Below are 24817 nucleotides of genomic sequence, written 5' to 3' on the forward strand. Positions count from 1 at the left end.
ACATCCCTAAATGGTATGTTACATCTCAATCTTAGTTTTGTAATGTCCAGGTATGTATTTAGTAAGTATGACATTTTTACTTTCCATTACTTGGATCTGAAATTATCTTAAGTATTTCATTTACTCATTTAATTTCAGTATGTATTGTTTGCATTTATAATGGGTAAGCACTGAGAATTGGAGTCAGCATGGTCCAGTGCCTGTCCTTAAGGAACTTTCAGTCTCAATTCCTGATTTGCAAAGAAAATAGTGCCTAGCAAGGAATAAACTGTCTGACTGATACATGCCTTATAACCACATAGCTATTTAGTGGCAAACAGTAAGTTCTAATGTGTTGTCTAAGAAGCAATGTTAAATTTCAGTCTCACCTATTTTCTTCCCCCACCTCCCCCGTTGGCATTTTTAAAAATTCAGGAAAAATGGGTATTGTGGCACAGTGAACTTTTTGTCTTTCATTATTTATTCCCACCCCACCACCTCTGCCGAGAACTTAAATATTTTGCTCAGTGCATTACCATACCATTTTAAAACTACATTTCCTAGCCCATCTTTCAGCTAGATATGGCCATGTGACTCCGTTCTGGACAATGGGAAACAATAAGAGCTGTCCTTTGGGACTTCTAAGATATCTGAAAGAGAGGAGCGTACACATTTCTCCACCTTTTCCTTTCTCCTGCTTCCTGGAGTGCAGGTGTAGAAGCTGGAGCTGGAGCAGCCATTCTGAACTGTGTAGGTAAGGGCGGTACTCCCACGGTGGCATGGAAGTGAGCTGGAAGGCACCAAGGTGCATGATGATATCATGGGGCTCCCATAGATACATAGGATCATAAGCATCAGATTTTGTTTTCATGAGAGAGAAATAAATTCCTGCTTGGTTCAAGATACATATCCTAAAAGGAAAAAGAAAAAGTCCTGAGGAAGATGCTATTTATTTTCTAGAAAACCTACCTGGAAATAAAAAGTTGACTCACTGATTCACATCATTTCCATTGTAACTAAGATGATGTCACTGTATTTATCATTAAGCATTTTTTATTTGCTTTATATCAGAAAAATAGGGTTTGTTCATTTTTTTTCACATGCTGAGAAAAGATTATATTTACTGTAACTATGTATATCTGAAACCAAATAGAAGTATATTTCTCTCGCATATATATCAGGTAGCCAAACCTATGTGTAACATCCTCCCAAACAACAAACCAGAGAATCGTCAATTATCTCAAGACCTTTTTTGAGTCAAATAAATCTTGCCTAAAGGATTGTCCTTGCACTCATTAAAAGGACATGCCCAGGATAAACATTACTCTCAGATTTTTGTTATACGAGTGAAGAACCAGGGGCAGGAAATTACTTCTCCAATTAGAAAATTCACAGGCAGTGGAAAAGGTTGCATGATTCTGTCTCCCAATATACTCGGAGAAGCAAGTTATTTGTGAGGTGATAAACTTACATGTTAATGCTCTGAGGGAAGGGGGAGTAATGATGTGCCCCAAGGGCAGTAAATCCCAGTATACACATGAGAAAAGAAAGCAAAATGCTCTTCACAAATCTCTCCCCGTCAGCTGAAGATAGGCCCCTCTTAGTCCAAGGCTAGAAATGGATCATCTAGCTCCAATAATTCAATTATGTGCTCTATATACTTTGTCCTACCTGTCCCTTTATCAGCTCATCTAAATTGGATGAATTTGTAAATTTGCCATATAAGTATTTTCATCTCAGGTACTACTCTGTTCAGCTGTAATCTCTATTTCTTCATAAGAAAGTTATATATAAGGAAAAGTCTTAATATTTATTTCAAACTGAACACTTGTAATTAAGGGTTCATTTTAATTCACTTAATTTGAACTTTCGAAAATACTATGAATTTATTTAAAAACAAAACTTCTGCCTTTATAAAATGAGAGAAAAAACAAAAGCATAGTGGCTTTTCCAAATCACAGCATATTTTATTACGCCAAATTTGATAATAAAACATGGCAGGGTATCTACATTTAATACACATGGCAATGTGTGTTACACTTTTAATATAACTGAAAATATATTACAAATGATGTTTTCTACTTCACTATGTATTTTAGAGAGTGAATACAAAAATTGATTTATGATTAACATCATAAGTTCCATATCAGTTACAATCACATATGTATGGCATAAGGATTAACTTTACACCATTACTGAGAGGAAAATAAATTGTTGATAAAACAGGTAATCACTCACGGCTCAGGACCTCCAACAGGTAATTGATCTGCAGCTTTATATTCTTTGTTCTTATGAGAATAATTGTCCAGAAATGACAAACGTTGCCAACCATTTTTTTTTCTTGACAATATAATTGTGAAATAGCCAATTATACTTAGAGTTTCAGATCAATATTTTGATAGCTTTTTGAGATGAAGCATTCTTTTGATGGTGGTCAAAATTAAGGGCTACATTAAGGAGAAGATTTTTCAATAAGTGATTTAGTGCTGCGTCTAGCACACAGTGTAATTAATAATATGTCTATAACACTGCCAGAGAATTAAGTGGAATTTACTAACAAATGCTGCTACGCTTTCACTTCTACTTTGATGATTTACTTTACATTAATATAAATGAGGTAAAATTAACACCAGCTCACAGTATAGCAGCCCATTTAATTTGGTCGAATATTTCTCAACTGCTTTCAAGTGATACATTTTGTTTCAAGGGTAATAAAATCAGACCATTTATCGTTTTTCATTTAAAATACATAATTTTGTATATATATTTACATTTCAAATTAGTTTCTACTATTCTTTCAGGTACAAGACAAAAAAATCTTAAGATATTTTAAAATTTAATTGTTAGTCAAAACTTTTGTCTTGTACAATAAAAGAAAAATAAAAAGAATTCCTAAGTAAAATGCTATGTATTTTATAGAAAAAATACCTGAAAATAGAGTTGATTTATCTATTTTCATTGTAACTAAGAGTATGTCACTGTAATTATCATTAAGCATTTTTTAGTTGCTTTCTATCAGAAAAAGAGTTTGTTCATGTCTTCTCTAATGTGCTGACAGAAGATGTTATTTACTGTAAATGGGGCCCATTACTCAACACCGGAGGTTACTCAAAAGAAGAAAACATCTTTCTAAAAACCTTTACTTAAAGAGGAACAGACCACAAAATATTCACCCCACACACAAAAAAAGTGAAAACAAAAATCACTGAGATAGCTATTTTATTATTTATTCTCTTTTTGTAGAGACAGGGTCTCACTATATTGGCCAGGTTGATTTCAAACTGCTGACCTCAAGCAATCCCCTTGCCTTGGCCTCCCAAAGTGCTGGGATTACAGGCTTGAGCCACCAGCTCAGCCAAGATGCCTATTTAAAAGCAGTGGTTTAGAAAGCAGAAAACATATGGTTGAATTTATGAGGAAAAAAATATATATGATATTATTACTTAAAGGAGTGATAAGTATGGCTAAAGGTGGTTAGGAATTCTGTGGTAGAGGTGAGTTTTGTAATGAATACAAGTTCTGATCCTGGTCACAGCAGTAGGCAAAGTGGCATAGTAAATAAAGGGCTTAAGGCAAAACATTCCAAAGCACACTCCTGTGTTTTTAAAGTATTTCTAAATTACAAAAAAATACAAAAAGAAATTAAAGGCATACATTGCATTTCTCTGGGGAAGCTAGAATTAAGCAGCCTTGTACAGTTAGACATGAAAATGTATAGTGACATTATGTTTTGTCTGCACTTTACTATTTGCATTTCTAGAACAGCTAACATCTAAATGTTCAACACAAATTGATGTGTATTGACTTTGATTCACAATTTTAGAAGGAAGAATGAAGGGAAAATTGTCAATACCAAGACAGGCAATCTCTTTGGAGGCATTCATTTCCACTGCTCAATTTTTCTAGCATAAGGTCCACAGGACGGTGTTTGGGTGAAGGTATGTTTTATATAACAAATCGCTAAGAAGGCAGACATTGCTCTCAGGAAAGGAGAATGTGTGATATGGATGGCAGGCAGATACCAAATGGATAGTTTACACTCTCTTCTCCTGCTTATACATTTGTCCCTCGGAGGCATTCTGCTCTCCTTCCTTGTGCTGTGTGGAAAGGCATGTGTGCATTGTGCCTGGTTTATATTTCCTTCTAACAGAGAAGCAAAGGCAGTCTCAGAGGAGAGGAAAAGAAAATAACTGGGAGGGGATCTTTTTGTTTCCCTTTGATTTAACTCTGGAACCTGTTACTTTTGGCTGCAGCCCTAAGACTGTGATTGTAGCCTGGCTGGTGCATACTGGCTACTGGCAGTGAGAAACATTGCTTTACCAAGTCCCCAAATAACATGAAAAGTTCCAGTGTTCTCACCTGTGTGTGACCTAGAAGGTGGATTCAAATATTTTTAACAGTTCTCTGTCAACTCTTGGAATTCATAGTTTGATTTTTGTTTCCATTAAATGGAAGCAAAAGACCACATTTCATCCATAAAAACGTAGGCTTCATTTCGAGCTGAACCCCCTGAGGTAATTTTAAAATTCTATGCTGTATTTTAAAGCCATGGTCACAAAATAATAATAACAAAACTATTTTGTATAAAAGTTGTCATAGATTAAAAAAAACACCAAATTCCTTTCCCATAAAAGGTTTAAGCTGCTTCTCTCCATTGCTCCCCTTCCCTATCGCTATTAGGAGGACATTATTACAAACATGAAAACTGATTTTCCTTCTGCCTGACAGGTAACTCCTGGGCTCCTAAGTGTTGCCTAGACTCTGAGTCTTCCATTTGTTTTTTTAACCCTGTCTAGAACACTGACCCTGGCTGATGCTCTGACACTTTTATTTATTCTTATTTCAGGCAGTGAGATTAATGGCAGGATTCTATTATAATAATGTTGGTATTAAGATGACAAGGACATTTACTACAATACTGTCAGAAGAAATAAAGGGAATGTTTAAAAGACTTTTTTAGGAAAAGGGATTGACAAACCCTGATAATCCTCAATGTAGGAAGAGGAGAACTTAAACCTTTCAAGCATGGCTTCTTCGGGAAAAAAACATAACTGGCAACAATAAGGAAGTCAAAGGAGGGGCCAAATGGAGAGGAAAATGACCTTTTAAAGAATTTTTTACATGGCTAGTTAAAGTTGTATTGAAATATCTAAGTCAGAGTCTCCATGAGGTAGTTGAGTTTGTAACAGGATTGGAGCTATAGAAAAGAAATATGTAAGTGATTGTGTGGCACAATTGTGAATGTAATGAGACTTCATTCGTGAAAGGCAGGGAAAGAGAAAAGCAGGAGGCCAGAACCTGACCCTTGGGATTTTCAGGGCAAGGAGAGGAACTAGAGGAGGGAGCAAAAGGGTCGTGTGAGGGACGGGAGAAGGCCGGGGTGATTTCTCCTTACCTCCTGAAAGATGACAACAAGCTAAAAGTAGAAGTGGTATTTTTGTTCTCCTGGTTTTTCTACCTTATCTATAAAATAAGATGTATTCCCATGGATGTTATTTCTCTTCAGAATATACCTCAGGATGACAAAGTAATGGGGAGGAAGGAAATTTGCTTGATTGAGCAATTTTTTTTCTGAGTCATCATGTACTACTGTGTATATATATTGTGGCAGCCATGGAAATGTGCCACTCAAATCTCCTTCAAGACAAACTACTTTGAGGAGCAGATTGGTAGCCCCAGCTGCTTCCTCTCTAGATCCACCACTGCACTGAAGCCGGTGTTCCCTGGGCTGTTCCTAGTCAGTGGATAACCCAGTGAGGGTGGTTGTAGACCATTCTTACTCAACAATATTTACCAGGCAGATTTTGCTTAGAGATTCCCATTGACTTGATCAAGATTACCTAAGAACTGCACTGCTATCTGGGGCTCTTCTTACCCTATCCCTCCAGCCTTTATTTCCTTAAGCCTGCATTGAACCCACTCTTGATGGCTACTCCTATTTGCTTCCCCTTCACAGGGCATTTCTCCTAATGCACATCTCTTAGTGTCTGCTTCTCTGAAGCTTCAAACTCTTACATAACAAGTTAAGTTTAATGCTGACCTGGGTAGCTCTGATAAATCTCATCCCTCAGAAACAAGAGCCAAACCTCTAAAATATTTATTTGTGTTTTGTTTTCTCAAGATTTTAAGACTTAAATATATCCTATTTGGAGTCAGATCTGTGGAAATGATACATAAAGCCATTGTGAGAATTACTTAAAATGATGGTTTATGTATCATTCCCTACAGTTTCACTTGAGGAAAACTCAAAAAGGTTAATAACTCACCCCAAATCACCTTGACATTGAGAGGCAGTGTCACAATTAAAACTCAGTAGACATCATTGGTGGAAAAGGTCCAAGATTTTCCACTGAAACAGAAAATCATATCCTGACTTATGAAGCATTGGGTAAATCCCTAAATGTTTCATTCATTCATCAGGTCACTACCTCTTTTAGGAATAGGGATTGACAAACCCTGATACTCCTCAATGCAGGGAGAGGAGGATTTAAACCTTTCAAGCATGGCTTCTTCAGGAAAAAAACATGACTGGCAACAATAAGGAAGTCAAAGGAGAGGCCAAATGGAAGAGGAAAATGAGCTTTTAAAGAATTTTTTACATGGCCAGTTAAAGTTGTATTGAAATATCTAAGTCAGGGTCTCCATGAGGTAGTTGGGTTTGTAACAAGGCTCTGTCCTTGGTGCTGAATTGCAAAAAAATTATAAAGAGTATTATTCTTGTCATGGAGCTGATAGTCTGGTGGGAAAAACAGTTAATAAATAAATGACATGACTTCAGTTCCTTTATTTTATTTAAAACAAAACAAACTGTAAGTAATATCTATGGTTTCACTGGCTCCTACTAAATATAGAAAAAAAAATTTCATTAACTTAAACTTCTGAAGAATTTTATCTGAAAGGGATACTCTTGAAGTCTGTGGAAAACATCACAACTAATTGCATAACACTGAGCACATTTCTATTGAATGTTAGAAAGAGAAAAACATAAAAGAAGACATGGATAAGTGAAAATTCATACTTAAAAAAATCAACCTGTTGCCTGGCAAGAGTGACACCATACTGAAGCAAAACCATCAAGATAACCAATATTTGACCTCCACATATCAAAGTGTTCTGCAACAAGGTCCTAAAACAATGCTTGTAACATAGATAAGCCCTCATAAAGATGCTTATCTAACCTCCCTAGTGGTCATGAGTTTTAGCAAGAAAGTCTGAGATGTGACCAGCTGCACATGTTTTACCCTAAAAGCTTGCTATATAAAGGATCTTTTCTGGAGGGCATGTGAAGGAATCCACCATCTTGTGGCCACCCCAGATACTGCTTCATTTATAATTCCCTACTAAATATTTTCTGCCTGAGAAACTGGATCTGTCAGACTCCTTCTTTGACATCTCATCTCCTTTGGCCTTTTGAGGTAGGCTTTCATATACTTGCTCACCCTGAATTCTTTACAAACTAGCCAGGAACTGAGAAACCAAGAAATAAGTAAATTGACTAAACAATCTGTGGGGAAAATATCAGGATGGTTAGCCATGTCTCTGTGGGGGTGGTGTGGCATGTCTGTTAGACACTTGGGGACCTCCACGTGGGTACCCTGAAAATGCTGGGTTGATGTAAAGCAATTATTATCTCAAAGCCATATATCACACTGCAGTAAGGAACGGTGGCAGGTAGACAGTGCAGTGGGTTGGCCTCTTCTGTGGCCCATTCATTTGGTAGCAGAGGCCTACCTAGTAGCAGAAACAAAAATTAAACAGCCAAAGGAAGAGTTGCCACTAGAAAGACATGTGCTTTTCCACTTCTCTACTTGCATCCAACTTAGTGGACAAAATTGAAGACCAGGAGACAAAAATTGAAATGTTAGCATGTAGATTTGCCCACCTAGGAGAAAATAAATGGAAATGACCAAAGCTCAGAGCTGTCATACCTGAGCCAGCTTGAAACATGAAAACTTGGAATCCCCAAGAATGTTGTGGAGAGGAAGACTGATGACATGGAAGGGGGACAAGAATCATTGGCAAGCTCACTCTCTAATGCAAAGGAAAGCGAAAGCTTAACAACTGCAGCAAAAGGGTGTGAAGTGATGTAGGAGACTCTCTCTTGGAGATTGAAAAGACCTTTACACAACTACTCAGGGAACCCCTGACAGCTTGGATGGTCTGATTGTGGGACACAGGAGGGGATGATGTTTCCTTAGACAAGGATTAAGCAGAAAAATAATGAGTAAAATCATCACCTACCCAGATCTGTGGCAACACTTTCATAATGCAAGGGAATTATAAACATATGGACTGGATCATTGTAGCTGTCTTGCCTAATGAAGGAGGTTTACCAGGAGGGGCAACCTGTTGGCAGTTAATCAAAAAGGCCCAGCGGCCTCTCAAAGAATTAAGAATGAAACAAGCCATCTATGCTCAGGGTTTTGCAGGATCTGATAAGGAAGTTATTAATGCCAATATTAAAAACTAATTGCTACAGGGTGCACCAAGAGCATGGCATGGCCCTTTGCTGTCTTTGTTTAATCTTATAGTGGAGTAAGATATAAATGATGTGGGAGAAGCCACCATAGATTTGGGAGAAACCAAGAAAGTCAGGGACAGAGTATTCCTGGTAATCTGACAAAGACTAACACATGGGAAGAAGAAAACTCCACAGAAAGAGGGAGAAAAAAGGGGAAAGGCCCCAATAAAGGTCTCATGTAAGCAAATGTAGAATGATTTATTGGGAGTGGGAACAACACTCTGAGGAGAAATAGACAATCTAATGCTGTATTAGTAGCTTTACGGAGGGAACTACAGCCTGAACAGTAGTTTTATTCTTTCCCTTTTGCCCCTCTGGTAGAAGGGAAAACAACTCCACTCCTAATTCTAATGCCCTGGCCTTTCAGGGGTGGCTCCCATCTGGCCCAGAGATTAGGAGAGAGGCCAAGGTCAAACCCACTTGCCAGCAATGGGTGGGGGGTGGCAATCGGGAGCCCCATACTGAGCTCACCATTTACTTGTACCCCTACATACAGAGAAGACTATTGCCTTAGTAGATACTGGGGCAGAATGTACTTTAGTACATGGAAATCCAGAAGGACACTCTAGTCAGTGGTCTGCCACTGATGGTTATAGGGGTGGGGGGAAATGATTTAAGTAAAAAGAACTTTAATACATTTAGTTATTGCAAAGGCTTCTCTTGCCCTATATATGGTGTTTATTTCCTCTATTCCAGAAAACACTATAGTCATGGATATTCTGTTATGAAAGACTTTGCAAACTTCAGTGGGTTAATTCAGATTGAAGGTGCATGTAGAAAAGGCTATTCTCAGTGGAGAGGCAAAATGGTAAACTGTACAACTCCCTGTCCCTAGGCAGGTTGTCAATGTCAAACAATGCAAATTGACTGGGTGTGTGGTGGTGGGAGGTGAGGGGGGATGCTGAAATAAGTGCAACTATTGAGGAATGGGCAAAGGTGTGTATTATCCTTGCAGCTCAAAGCCTGTTTACCAGCGTCATCTGACCTGTATGCAAACCAGGTGCAAATCAGAAAGTACCTGGTAGTTGACTGTGAATTAATGGAACTGAATAAGTTAACCCTGGCCATATGTGCTGTGGTTCCTAATATTACTCAGGTAGTCAAACACTCAGTGTTGTGCTGGAGATGTTACACTCTCAGATTTGGCTAATGCAATTTTCAGCATTTCTTTCTCTGAACAATCACAATATTAATTTGCTTTTACCTGGTAAGGTCTGCAGTGGACCTTTCAAGTGTTTTCCCAGGGATATCTTCACAGACCTACTATTTGTCATGGAATGATGGCTAGAGACTTTTCTTTGTTCTCATTCCTGTCTTCTCTTTCTTAGTTTCATTATATCAATGACATTATGTTAACCTTGGAAAATTTTAATGTATTACAGGAAAATCTAACAGCATTGTGTGCTTTTTTATGGCAACAAGGGTAACCAATCAACCCTTGGAAGATCCAGGGCCCAGAGTAAAGTTTTTAGGGGTTGTGTGGTTGGGTAAGACTCATTTGATATGGGGTATATTACTTGACAAAGTCCAGCAATTTCCAACTCTAAAAAACAGTAAAAGAAATCCAAATATTTGTGGCATTTTGGGGTTATTGGAAAGCATTCATCTCACATTTAGCCCAGCATTTGAGACCATTATATAGACTTATCATAAAAGGGAAATATTGAGTTTGTGGCACACCTCAGCAAGAAGCTTTGAACAGGCTTAAGTGCTAGTATGGCAGGTGTAAGCCTTAGGTGCCACTTTAGAGGGAATAGCTAGGACTTTGGATGTGACTGCTACTCCTGAGGTCTGAGCTGGGCCTATGGTAACCACAGAATGGTAAGTCAGTTCCTTTAGGATTTTGGTCACAATTATGGAAAGGAGCCAAAACCAGATGCTCTCCCATTGAACATTAAGTACCAGTAGTATATAGTGCTTTACAGCAAGTGGAGCCATTGACAAAGATCCTTCCTGTGATTGTGAGAAAAGGTCTACCAATCAAGGGATAGATAGAAGGATTGTTGAAACAATTCACCTCCACTGTAGCCCAAACACCTATCTTGAATAAATGGCATGCCTATTTGCGACAATGAAGTGTTCTGGCAACAAGTTCCTTAAGCTCAGACTTGCATACTGCATTAGGCCCTGTTACATTTGAGCAACCAGAGGACACCCCTTTAGCTCCTCCTACTCTGGTGCCTGATATGGTAGGAAAAGATTGTTACCCATCCTGGACAATGCTTGGTATATGGATGGCCCCAGTAGAAGAAGCCATGTTACTTATACTGCTATTGCTGTACAACCACAAACTGATACAATCTGGCTTGATACAGATACGCATCACAGTAGTCAGTGGGCAGAGTCGAGAGCTGCTTGGTTAGTAATCACACATGAGCCTTGACCCCTGGTTCTTTGCACTGACAGCTTGGCTATATTCAAAGTTTCAACTATGTAGCTAGCCCAAATGTAACAAGAAAAGTGGATGATTATGCACAAGCCTGGATGGGGCATGAACATGTGGCAAGACATATGGAAGAAGCTGCAACACCCTGCAGTTGATTTAATTGTACTTCATGTAACTGCAGAAAAAAAAAAAAGACTCAAATCCAAGAGATCCGAAGATGACATTCTAACAAAAATTAGGAGCATTATGCTGACTCAGGCTGCTAATGTAGTGACCTGGGTACATAACCAAAGTGGTCATAGAAATGCAAGAGCAGGCTGAGAGATAGCTAAGGAGGGGTAGGAGTGCCCTTAAAATATAGTGAACCCCTAGCAGTTGTTACCAACTGTTTACCATGTTCTTGATTGTATCCATGGCATATACCATAACAAGCAGGAAACATTTGTGGGGCTATCCACCCTGTAACAAATTGGAAACTAGATTACATAGGACCTGCAAGGAAAGAAATATGTGTTAAACTGTGCAAACACTGCTACTGGGACTGCTACAACGTTTTCCTCGTAACCTAATCAAGCCAGTACTACTAAAGGTTTAGAGTTTTCAGTACTATGTATTGATATCCCCAGTGCACCGACAGTGAACAAGGGACCCCTTTTGCTAGATGCGATATGCAGGACTGGGCAAGGGAACACAGTATAGCATGGCACATTCATTTCCCACATAACCCCTAAACAGCAGGGATAATTGAAGGACAAATGGTCTGTTGAAAGCACAAATGTGAACCTTACTGGGGAAACCTTCCTGCCCAGGTAGATGTACATGTTATCTGCGGCTTTTAATTTTAAAATTTAGCCAAAGGAGGGGGCACCTGCCCCATATGACCTGTTGGGACAACTGTTCCCCCTGCCCCCAGCTTATCACTCTTCTCATACAGGTGACTGAGACAACTGTTCTTCCCCCAGACCTGGTTGACAACGAACATGTTTTGCATATGAAGACACCGATGAACATACTACCAGGGAAGGGGACACTCCACTGGGGCTTGGAATGACAAATACCTCCAGGTTGTATAGGCTATTTCCTTCCAGAGAGTGGAGAACATGCTGGATAGTAAGAGCTATTGAGCCTATTGGATAATAGACCCCATTGACCCTATTGAATAATAGACCCACGACCATCCACTTTCAATGGTCAGCAGAAATATGTATACCCTGTGGCATGGTGGTGGGTTCTCTAATATGGTGTACTGTTGACCAAATTACTTTGACAACCGCTGCTGACATATCATCCCCTGGGCAACATATATGGTATGTTGCAAAAGCCAAGAGCTACTTCTTTGATAACTACCCTTAATAAACAACTAGTATAATCCTAACAGATGGAGAAGATCTTCCCTTGGAAATAGTTTATTGCTTTTTGTCCTTAGTTATTTTCTGTGGCTATTATCATCAGCCAATGCCTATGAAGCAAACTTTTTCCTATAATGGGTCCAAGACTATGCTGATGGCTAGTCTTGTCAAACACCTGTCAGATATGTGGCCGCATGCCACTCACTGGTGTTTCTAGCTTGCTGTGGTGGATATCTCCCTTCCAAGGATGAGGTTGGATAGAATATCAAGAATATGTCACTGCTTCTCAAAATTACATGATGGTATTACAAGTATGACCAGAGATAAAATAGCTCAATGGCCCATTAATAATACCGTTTCTGAAAAGGGACATGGGAAGCCATTTTTCAGTCAATGAAACTATTTAACTTGCTCTCCAACGGGCAACAACCCAATTGAAGAACAAAATGACCCATTACTGCAATGTTAGGACCCAATTATAGGATGGGTTTATTTGGCTAACTCCATGTTTTGGCCAGCTTAGTAATGTTGTCCCCTGACCCACCACCGTGTTGGGAACAAAAGAATCATTCTAAATATACTTGGTCAAATAGCAGAAGGAATATGAAATGGATATCAAGAGACAGATGTTTATATGGGATAATATTACCAAGTATTGACTGGCATGGTACAGAATGAGCAATGCATCCAGAAACATATTGGTTGGCCTCAAATAAAACTTCTTGGCCTTGGTTATAGCCAAGTTATGGCCTTGGTTACTCAATGGATGGTCAGGAAGATATTCTTTGGTTATACATGGGCATAATGCCAAATAGTTGCTATTCTTACAAAGCCTAAAAATCTCTTTCATTTGAAGTCCCACTGGGCCTAAGCTGTTTTCCATTGGTATAATGATATGGCCTCTTTATTTTTATTTTTCAGTTGGGCATCAAGTATGTTATTTGGCATGTGGACACTCTAACAATTTATACAAATAAAGCCTTGAATGATAGCCACATGGGAACATCTTTTTTAAACATGAAAGTCACTCTCATGAGAAAACCTGTCCTCCAAAATTGTATAGCTTTAGACATACTCATTAATGCCCAATGGGGGACTTGTGTGATCATAAAAATTGAATGTTGTGTTTGTATTCCTGACATACCAGACTGACAATGACTGATATGAAAACCCAAATGTCCAATCTTTCAGATTGAATGCCCACTTTGAATGAATAACTTCATAGCTGGTTTGAGTCCTGGGGCACCTGTGGCCAGAAGCTGCTTCTCCTATTAGGTATTACACTCATATGTTGCTTACTGTCCTGTTTTTGTCTTTAGTATTGCTGCAGCATTTGTCTCCAATGGAGCCAGTATGTTGTTGCTAAAGCTGTACGATATCAAGAACCCTCCCTCTAGGCCCAGGGACTATTGTGAAAGAAGTGGGAGCATAAGAATGTAAGGGCCAGTGTTGAGGCATGGAATGTACGAAAATAGCCTATTGCATGGCAAGAGTGATGCCCTTTTGAAGGAAAACTGGCATGATGATAGATGTTTGGTTCCTGTATACCAAGGCATTCCTGCAGCAGGGTCTTAAAACAAGTCCTGTATCATAAATAACCCCTCATAAAGATACTTCTCTAACATCTGCAGCGGTCACCAGTTTTGGCAAGAAGTCTGAGACATGATCAGATATACATATTTTAACTTGAACACTTGCTACTTAAAGAATGTTTTCTAGAAGATGGTTGTGGGGATCCACTGTCTTGCAGCAGCTTAAGATATTGCTTCTGTTTGTAAGTCCCTATTAACTATTTTCTTTCTGAGAAACTGGATGTGTCAACCTCTTTCTTTTGTGTCTCAGCTCCCTTGGACTTTGATATAGATTTGGGGTTAGATTTGCATATGCCTGCTTACCCCAGAATACATATGATACTTTTAATTAGGAAAAATATATTGTAAAGATGCCAGTTATCTAAACTTTAATTTGTACATTGAATAACACCCAATGACAATTCCAATAGGATATTGTGAAAGTTGACATCTGAAAAGAAAAACATAAAGAATAATCAATTAAAGAAGAAGAACAATCAAAGAAAAAAAGGAAGAAGAAAATATTTGGCAGGTCTTGATATACCAGATATAAAATAAACTATAAAACTCCACTGCTTAAAAAATATTGTCTTAATCTATTCAGATTGCTGTAACAAAATACCATAAACTATAGGGGTCGTAGGAAACAAAAATTTATTTCTCACAGTTCTGGAGACTAAGAAGTACAAGATCAAGGTGCTGGCAGATTTGGTGTGTGATGAGGGTCCACTTTCTAATTCATAGACATTGTCTTGCCACTGTGTCCTCACATGGCTGAAGGAGAAGGGAGCTCTCTGGAGCCTCTTTTTAAGAACTTTAATACCATTCATGAGGGTTCCATCCTCATGACCTAATCACCTCCCAATGGCCTTACCACAAAACACCATCACATTGGAGATTAGGTTTCAACATATAAATTTTGGAGACACAAACATATAATCTATAGCAAATGTGATACTGGTACAGAAATATTTCATTGAAACATAAGACCCCAGAAAACAGTGCCACAAATATGTAGCAATTTTGTTTGCAATAAAGATGGCATTTCCAATCAATGAAAATGATATACTGCTTAAACAAATGGTACTGGGACAATTGAAAATGAAGTAGGAGAAAAATAGTTTAGACATACATTTCATCCTATGTACAGACACCCACTCCTGACCACACACACTCTCTCAGACAAACTTCAGATTATTTTAGGAATGAAATAAGCAAATAATTTTATAAAGATTATAGAAGAAAATATGAGGAAGTAATTTAATAATCTTAATGTTTTATTATCTTGATCTAAAATATGTATGTGTTTATGTGTATATATCGGATGAAATTTTATATCTAACTCCAATAGTTAAAAAGGCTGATACATTTGACTATGGAGAAATTTAAATCTTCTACAGGGTAAAAAACAAAATTACCATCAGAGAAATTAAAAAAACTAATGATAGATAAGTATGACATCTTTGCATCATCTACATGAGGCAAAGATTAAGTTTTTAAAAATATATATACATCTATTTTTAAATGATAATTCATTTGGAAAAAAGAGCAAAGGTTATAAGAGGTGATTTACAAGAATAAAAAAGATATGAAAATATTTTCAACCTCACTAGTGATTAGGAAAATATGAATCAAAATAAGATACCCTTTTTTGTCTATGACATTAACAAAAGATTCAAAAAGTTACAATATGTTGGCAAAAAAGAAAGAAAATATAGTCTCATAAATTGTTGATAAAAGTATAATTTCGTAAAGATGTTTTGGTGAAATATTTGTTAATATCTGTCAAAACTTAAACTGTCCCCATTATTTGAGTTCAGTGATTCTACTTTTATTAATTTATACTATAAACATTACTGTTTATTTATTAGTGGTCAGTGCAGTCAGGTAATAGTAATTCAGCTTAACTATAAAATACCAGGAGGGATAATTGATACTATTTCTTAGATAGGAACTCAGGTTCCTAAAAGCCCACCTCTGGATTAATACCAGAGGATCACAGTTGTCTGAGAAGAACTAGATAATAAATATCTACTTTAACTGAATTCATTTTAAATGGGTACTAAATTTTATTAAAAGTGGTGAAATGTAATACAATGAGGAAATTTTTTCAGAAATAAATATAAATATTATGAAGATAAAATTTATTTGGTATGTGATAAAATTAGATTATAACTGCTTCTGTGGGCTATTTCTTCATAAGGTATGGATGGATTAAATGTTGGCATTTTGGGTGTAGTATTTCCAAAAACACTTTATGGTAGCATGATATTAAGTCCCCCATTTATGACTTTTGCAACAAAATTATTAAAAGAAACTTATTTATTCCAAAAGACCAAAAGTCCTTTAATGATAAAATAACTAGAAATATACATCACATCATCATAGCTGTCAGTCTTCTCTTCTGTTCTATGACAGCAGTTTAGCTACGCCATTTTGCCATTGCAATCATTTTTGTGATTTTAGCATTTCTTTAGTCTCACTGCATGAAACACATTTCCTCTCATGAAATTTGTGGTAACATGTTAAAATCAATTTGCATTAATATTTCATATTATTCCAAAACAAACAAATTCAAGTACAACATCTATTGATAATAATGAACAGGCGACAGACAATAAAGATGTGGTGAGGAGAGAAAGAGACCAGTACTACACAGTACCACACAGAGGAAAATTGGAGAGAGGACTACTCTTAGAAGTGATTGTTTTATTAGTGAAACTTTTTTCATCTTAGCTTTTCTTCCTTACATAACCGAACTGTGAATTGGGGAATAATATTGAGTACCCATTCAAACATGAATTTCTATAATTACTACAGCAGTGAAAAATTTGATATAACCTTAATGTTTCTTAATAAGGGATTAAATACATTATAGTGTATGATAGCAAATACTTCAGATTTATTAATTTATTGACAAATATTTTTTGAGTTCTTATTAGGTACTAGGTTCAAAACAAATTAATTCCCAGCTCTGATGGAGTTTGATTTTATTGAGAGAATATAGACACTAAACAAATAAAAAAAAGAAGTACATATTTTAGACATCAATAATTGCTAATAAGGTAACCACCCAATGGTTCTTCCTGTCCATTTCGCAGACAAAACCAATTCACTGAGACCATGGCATTGCAATAAAGAAAGAGTTTAATTGTTATGAGGCTGGCCACACCCCGTGGGAAAGTGAGTTATTACCCAAATCAATCTCTCCAAAAATTATGAGGCTAGGGTTTTTCAAAGATAGTTTGTTGGGCCAGGGAATGGATGCTATGGATTAGTTGGGAATACAATTGTAAGGGTATAGAAAATGGTTCTCTTGTGTGCTAAGTTCATTTCTGAGTAGGGCCACAAGACCGTATGGTGGGTTCAGGTGGAAATGCAGTCATCAGAAATGCAAAAACCTGAAAAGACATCTCAAAAGACCAATCTTAGGTTCTACAATAGTGATGTCATCTGCAGGAGTAATTAAAGTTGCAAATCCTGTGACCTCTGGAATAGTGACTGGTACCTGTTTATGTCTACACCTTCACAGAATTCAGGCTCCTCTCATCCTCCTATCCCGGTGGCCTTTCATTATCTTTACAAAGGCAGATTAGTTTAGGGTAAGCGCTGTTATCATTTAAACTATAAACTAAATGTCTCTCACAGTTAGCTTAGCATAAGCCCAGGAATGATTAAGGACAGTTTGGAGGTTAAAGGCAAGATGGGGGTTGGTTAGATCAGATCTCTATTACTGTCATAATTTTCTCACTGTTAAAATTTTTGCAAGGGTGATTTCAATAAGATGAATAAAACAAACAGGAAATGCAATAAATAATGGTATTTTATGTGGCGTGGCTGGGTATGGATTCTGGAAAAGGTAACAGTGGAGTAAAGGAATAACTTATTTATATCTGAGAAGAGCTTTCTAGGCAGAGGAAGAGAAAATGCAAAGGTCCTTAGGCATGTTCTTGATATGTTCAAGGCAGAGCAAAGAGGCCTGCAAGGCTGGAGTATGTTGAGTAGGGGCAAGATACGTAAGATATATGATCAGAGGTATAGCAGGGAGCTGCATGAGTTAGGTACTTCTGTGTAACAAAAAAGATCTTGGGGTTTATTTTGAGTGCGAAGAGAAATCATTGGAAGGTTTTGAACAAATAAGTGACATAACCAGAACAACGTGTGTGTGTGTGTGTTTTCCTAGTCTCTCTTTCTAAATCAATTACACTTTTTATTACAAACTTAAACACTCTAAAAGTTGTAACTCCCATACTAACAACAAGAGAAAAGCAGAAAATACTAAACATTACCCATGCTTTCTTAAATCCATCACATAATTGAGCACACAGCAATGCCCTGAAACTGGAGAGAGACAGGCATGCAAATACAAAGAACTACAGCATGCTGGAAGCAGAAACCAATGAAGCCACTGGAAATGGTAAGAAAACTTAAACTGTGATTGATTAATGGCTAGATACTAAGTGAGGATTGGCATGAGAGTTAAAAACTCCAGGGTGCCCAGTCTTAAAAAAGCCCTCACACTTTTGTGAGTTTTACCTGTAAGAGCCCTGATAGGTTCTCCCACTAAAGACCACAGTAAACACCTTCACGTTCTTTTCAGGGGGAGAACTATAACCATTCTAAATACATCCATAGCATTCTGTTCTTTACTTTAAGAGAAACTACTTCACCAGAGCTTAAATAGCAAGGAGGAAGGAAATACCCAACTCTAGCGCCTACTAGTCTCCCTGTCTCACCTAAGTGGTGGTGGGAGGGGATGAGGGGACTCAGAAGCACTTGGGAAGGTCACAGCCTAAGGGCACAGTCTCATTAAAAGACTGATATCTGATCGTAGGATTGTAGAATACACTACTCCTTCAATCTTATGCCACATCACAGGGCTGCTGTATCATAACAGAGGATTATGGTTGAAAGAACTGCAAAGTGCTCAGACCCTATTTAAGGAGGAGTGTCAAACACAAAACAAGGGAGACACAAACAAGCATGATAGAGGAATTTGAAACCTCATACCCAACAGCCACAGAAAATTGTAAACACCTTCTAACTCCTAGACATATAAACATAAAACTTAATGCTAAAACCCTATTTGCTTAGTTTCTATTACCTAATATATTATGTTCAGCTTTCAAAAAAATCTACAAGGCATAAAAACAAGTGAAAACACAGTTTGAAGAGACAAAGTAAGCAGCAGAACTAGACTCATACAGGATAGAGATTTTGGGATTATCAGATGGAGAACTAAAAATAACTATGATTAATATGCTAAGAGTTCTAATGGAAGAAGTAGACAACATAGAAGAACAATTGGACCATGTAAATAGATAGGTTGAAACTCTAAGAAAGATACAAAATGAAATGCTAGACACCAAAAATAAAAAAGAATGAGAAAATGGAACAGAATATTTAAGAACTGAGAGATAATTACAAAAGGTATAACATATGTATAGTGGGAATAACAAGGAAAAAAAGAAAGAAACAGAATAAATATTTGAGGTAATATGACTTTGAATTTTCCAGAATTGATGACAAACACCGAATCGTGGATCCAGGAAGCTCAGAGACATAAACCAAGGTAAATACTAAAATATATGCATCTTGACATATCATATTCAAATTGCAGGCATAAAAGATGGACAGAGACTCTTAAGACAGAGGAGCTAGGGAGAGACAGGTAGAGAGAGAGAGAGAGAGAGAGAGAGAGAGAGAGAGAGAAAGAGAAAGGGAGACTTTACCTATAAAAGAACAAGAATTGCACTAAGTGTCTCCACAGCAAGCAGGCAAGTAAGAAAAGAGTAGAGTAAAATATTTAACAGTCTGAAAGAAAAAAACAAAATACATAATTCTGTGTGTAGTAAATTTATCCTTCAAAAGTGAAGGACAAATACTTTCTGAAAAAGCAAAAACCAAGGGAACTTGTCATCAATACACCTGGCTTGCAAAAAATATTAAAAGAAGTACTTCAGAGAGAAGAAAACAATATAAGTCAGAAACTCAGACCTACATAAGGAAAGGAATAGTAGTAGAGAAAGAACAAATAAAGGTTAAATACCATGATTTGTTTATTTTTATTAATTGATCTAATGGGTAACTATTCAAAATAATAACAAAAACAATATATTGGGTAGTTATAGTTTATAGATAAGTAAAATGAGTGACAACAATGCTATAAAAGATGGGAGGAAGAATTGAGAATACTCTGCTAAGATACCTGCATTACTTGTGAAACAGTACAGTGTTGTTTGAAAGTGATCTTTCATTAGTGGTAAATGTATATTGCAAACTCTAGAACAATCAGAAGCAATCATGAACAATTTTAAAAGAGGTATTATTGATATGTGTAGAGAAGGGAGAAAACAAATCATATAAAATAATTAAAACCAGAGAAAGCTGAAAAAGAGAGAATAAAAAGAGAAACAACAAGTGTATAAATAAAAACTATTTACAAAAATGGTAGATATTTACCCAACTATATCAATAATCACTTTAAATGTAAATTGTCCAACACCAACTAAAAGACTGAGTGGAGAAAACAAACAAACTGAGACCCAACCACATATTGTAAACAAGAAACTCCTTCTAAATATGAAGACATAGAGTAAATAAACACCATGCTAACACTAACCAAAAGAAGATTGGAATAGCTGAATTAATTTCAGACAAAGCAGACATTAGAAGAAAGGAAATTATAAAGGATAAAATGGGTCATTAAATAATAAAAAGTAAACAGTACTCTAAGAAGCCAGAATAGTTTTATTGTGTATGTACCTAATAACAGATTATCAAAATATGTGAGGCAAAAAATGATTAAACTGCAAGCAGAAAAAGGCAAATCCACTCTTATAATTGGAGATTTCAACACGCTTCTATCATTAATGAACAGATCCAACAAGCAGAAAATGAGTAAGAATATAGTTACCCTGAAGAACATCATTAATCAACTGAGTCTAATTGACATTTACCAAATACGTCAGCAACATCAAAATACAAATTTTTCCTAAGCCCACATGGAATACACACCAGGGAACAAACTCTGGTTTATAAAATATACCTCAACAAACTTAAAAGAATGAGAATAATATAAAGTATGTTCTCAGATCACAATGGAATTAAACTAGAAATCAATAACAAAAAAGGCTGGAAAATCTCAAAATATTTGGAGATTAAACAGCACACTTCTAAAATCACATGGATCTAAGAAATAGTCTAAAGAGAAACTAAAAATATTCTTAACTAAATAAATATTAGATACACCTTAACAGAATTTGTGAAATGCAGTAAAAGCTGTTCTTAGAGGCAAATTTATAGCACTGAGTTTACATGCAGATATACCTTGGAGATATTGCAGGTACAGTTACAGACCACTATAATAAAGTGAATATCCCAATAAAGCAAGTCATAAAACATTTTTGGTTTCCCAGTGCATAAAAAATTATGTTTACAATAAACTGTACTTTACTAAGTGTGCAATAGCATTATGTCTAAAAAACAATGTGCATACCATAATTTTAAAATACTTTATTGCTAAAACATGCCAGCAATCATCTGAACCTTCAGCAAGTCGTAACCTTTTTGCTAGTGGGTGCTCTTGCCTTGATATGGATAGCTGCTGACTAATCAGGGTGATGGCTGCTGAAGGCTAGAGTGACTACGACAATTTCTGAAAAGAAGACAACAATGAATTTTGTCCCATTGATTGACTCTTCCTTTTTTGAAAGATTCCTCTGTAGTGTGTGTTGCTTTTTGATAGCATTTTATCCACAGTAGAACATCTTTCAAAATTGGAATCAATCTGCTCTAACCCTGCCCCTGTTTTATCAACTAGGTTTATGTACTCTCCTGAATCCCTTACTGTCATTTCAATGATGTTCGCAGCATTTTCACCAGGAGTAGATTCCATCTCAAGAAACCACTTTTCTTGTTCATCCATAAGAAGAAAAAAGATAATCTTCAACAGACAGTTCAGGAACAACTGGATATTCACATACAAAAAAAAAAAAAAAAAGACGTAGATGCTGAATTACTTCTTTCACAAAAATAAACTCAAGTGGATCATAGACCTAAATAATAAAATGCAAAACTGTAAAACTTACAGAATATTCCATAGGAGAAAATCTATGTGACCTTCTGTTGATGATTGATGATGACTTCTTAGATACAATACCAAAAGCATTATCCATGAAATAAAACATTGGTAAGTTGGACTTCATTAAAATAAAAAGCTTTTGTTCTGTGAAAGACACTGGTAGGAGAATGAAAAGACAAAGCACAGAGTGGGACAAAATATTTGTAAAATACATGTCAGATAAAGGACTTGTATGCAAAATACACAAATAACTCTTTAGAAAACTCAACAATACAAAAACAAACAACTCTACTAAAAATGGGCAAAACTCTGAACAAACACCTCACTAAAAATGATACACGGAAAGCTAGTAAGCATATGAAAAGATGCTCAACATCATATGTCATTAGGAAATTGCAAATTAAAATAACGAGTTACTACTGCATACCTATTAGAATGGCTGAAGTTTAAAACCAACAAAAAAACTGACAATACCAAGTGCTGTTGAGGATGTAGAGTAAGAGGAACTCTCATTTATTGTTGCTGGAAATGCAAAATGGTACAGTCACTTTGAAAGTTTTTCATGGTTTTTACAAAACGAAATGGTCTTATCATTCAGTCACTTTTAGGTACTTAATTAAATAAGTTGAAAACTTATGTCTTCAAAAAACTATGCTAATGTTTATAGCAACTTTATTTATAATTGTCAATTTATAATTTATAATTTGGGCAATTATAAAAATGCTTCTCAAAAGATCAGTGGGAGATATTTATTAATCTAGTAACTATAGAAAATTATAGTTAGTAGAAATATGTTATTCTGTTCTATATCACTGTAGGATGACTATTGCTAATAAAAATATATAGTTTCAAATAGGTAAGAAGATATTGAGTGTTCCTAAAACAAAGAAATGATAATTGTTTGAAATAATGGACATGCCAATTACCCTGATCTGATCACTATACATTTGAAACCTCGTTATGTACTCCATAATATGTAGAATTATTCTATGTCAATTAACAATAAAATTCTGAAAAGGTGGATGGAAAAAATGGTATATGTATACAATGGATTAGTATTCAGCCATTCAAAGAATGAGGTATCAAGCCACAAAAAGACATGGAGGAAACTGAATAGCATATTGGTAAGTGAAAGAAGCCAGTTTAAAAAGCCTACATACTGTATGATCCTAACTTTATGACATTTTTTAAAAAGCAAAGTTTTAGAGAAAGTAAAAAAAAGCATTAGTTTCCAGGATTTTGCGGGCAAAGGGTGAGTGGTGAAAAGGTAAAGCACAGGGGATTTTTAGAGCATGATATATGACGTGTAATGGTGGATAGATGACATTATGACTTATGAAAACCTGTAACAATGTACCACACAGAGTAAGCCCTAATGTAAACTATTAACTTCTATTAATAATAACGTATCAATATTGCTTCATCAATGGTAATAAATATAGGACACTGATGCAAGTTGTTAATAATAGGAGAAACTTTGTCTTGAAAGAGAGGGGCTATATAGAACTCTCTGTACTTTTAATTTTCTGTAAACCTAAAACTGCTCTAAAAAATAAAGTCTGTTAATTAAAAAAATCCTCAACACAGAAACAGATAAGCACACAGACAAATATACACTTCATAAACTATAAGGGAAATATCCTTGAAACCACCACCCAGATTTAGAAGTGGAACTTTGTTAACCACCATAAAGCCTCCCCCAATATGTCCATCCCATTGCACAAAAGTTACCACTATCTTAAACTGTATAGTGATTAGTTTTTAGTGTTTTTCATGGGTTTAGCTTGCAAGGATGTACCTATAAGTACCATAGTTTAGTTTTGCCATTTTAAATAATTTGATATATTCAAGTTTATAAATAAATGTACAGCTAGGGATATTTTGAAAATATCACTATGGGTTTTTTTTTGTGTGTGTGTGGAATATGGACTACTGCAGTACAAAGATGGAGGCAGGAGGAAACACTAGACTATTGCAATGGCAGCTTAAACAAGGGTGTCAGTGAGGAGAGGTAGATGAAATCTCTTCATATTGAGAAGGTTGAATGCCAAAGATTTGGTGATGGATGGCATATAAAATAGGAGAGAAATAGAAGAACTGAAGATTACTGAGAGAAACAAATTGTCACTTGCAGAAAGGGAGAAAGACTGGAAGAGTTACAGTTATTTAAAGATCATAAGCAGATCCATACTGATTTTGAGGATGTATGTGATATTAATTTAAAGAACCAATTTTTTATTATTTGAGTATAATATAGTAAGTAATACAAGAGTATGTCCTCTTTCTACATCTTTCAAAAATATGTGCACATTTATTTTACATTTTTTATAATAAAGGAAAATATGGAAAATAATCTAAAAACTACATATAATTGGATCTATGGGAAGGAGAATTTTACAGTAATGTATGAGAGACTACTAATTTTATTGTAGAACCCTCAGTACTCTTTAGTTGTTAATATGAACATATTATTTCTGTAACTCAAATAATCAAAATTCTGCATACATATATGTGCATATATATACACACATAATTTTGAGCATACCAAGTCTTTTCCCTACAATTAGTACATAGCTTGTAAGTTTAGAACTATAAAATAGTTTTGAATACCATGATTTTCAATTACAGGCAGTTGAGAGTGAAAAACTGATTCAATAGGGGCCCAAGCCAGCCTCAAAAAGCCCAAAGAACTGGAGGTGTCGGAGAGAGTTCTTCATCCCCAAATCCCCCAGAAGGAATGTGAAAGTACTGAGAGGAACAGTGGATTGCAAGTTGCCTGGAGTAGGACAAAGAGGATGGATAGTGACACTAGCCACTGTGGAATTCTATTTCAGAGCTGTAGACTAAAACTAACCTCAACTGGTATTTTACAAATCATCAAATGTAGAATGTACAATGGTTCATAAAAATCACTACCAGTATTGGAAA

General features: G+C 36.2%; 1 long non-coding RNA gene across 6 annotated transcripts in view; it reads left to right on the top strand.

Annotated features, from left to right (window-relative positions):
- The window catches only part of LOC105463157 (uncharacterized), an 833151-nt gene that overhangs the window by 505904 nt on the left and 302430 nt on the right, over positions 1-24817 (top strand). For 4 of the 6 annotated variants that reach the window (XR_011624711.1, XR_011624710.1, XR_011624715.1 and 1 more), the window contains 3 exons: positions 11821-11950; positions 13427-13510; positions 19324-19378. The exons of 1 other annotated variant lie outside the window; for it this stretch is intronic. This is a non-coding gene — a long non-coding RNA (uncharacterized lncRNA). The remainder of the gene's footprint in view (positions 1-11820; positions 11951-13426; positions 13511-19323; positions 19379-24817) is intronic. One more of the 6 variants, XR_011624712.1, reaches the window with a different exon arrangement.

The sequence above is a fragment of the Macaca nemestrina genome, chromosome 6 (genome assembly GCF_043159975.1).
Source record: "Macaca nemestrina isolate mMacNem1 chromosome 6, mMacNem.hap1, whole genome shotgun sequence".
NCBI classification, from domain to species: domain Eukaryota; kingdom Metazoa; phylum Chordata; class Mammalia; order Primates; family Cercopithecidae; genus Macaca; species Macaca nemestrina.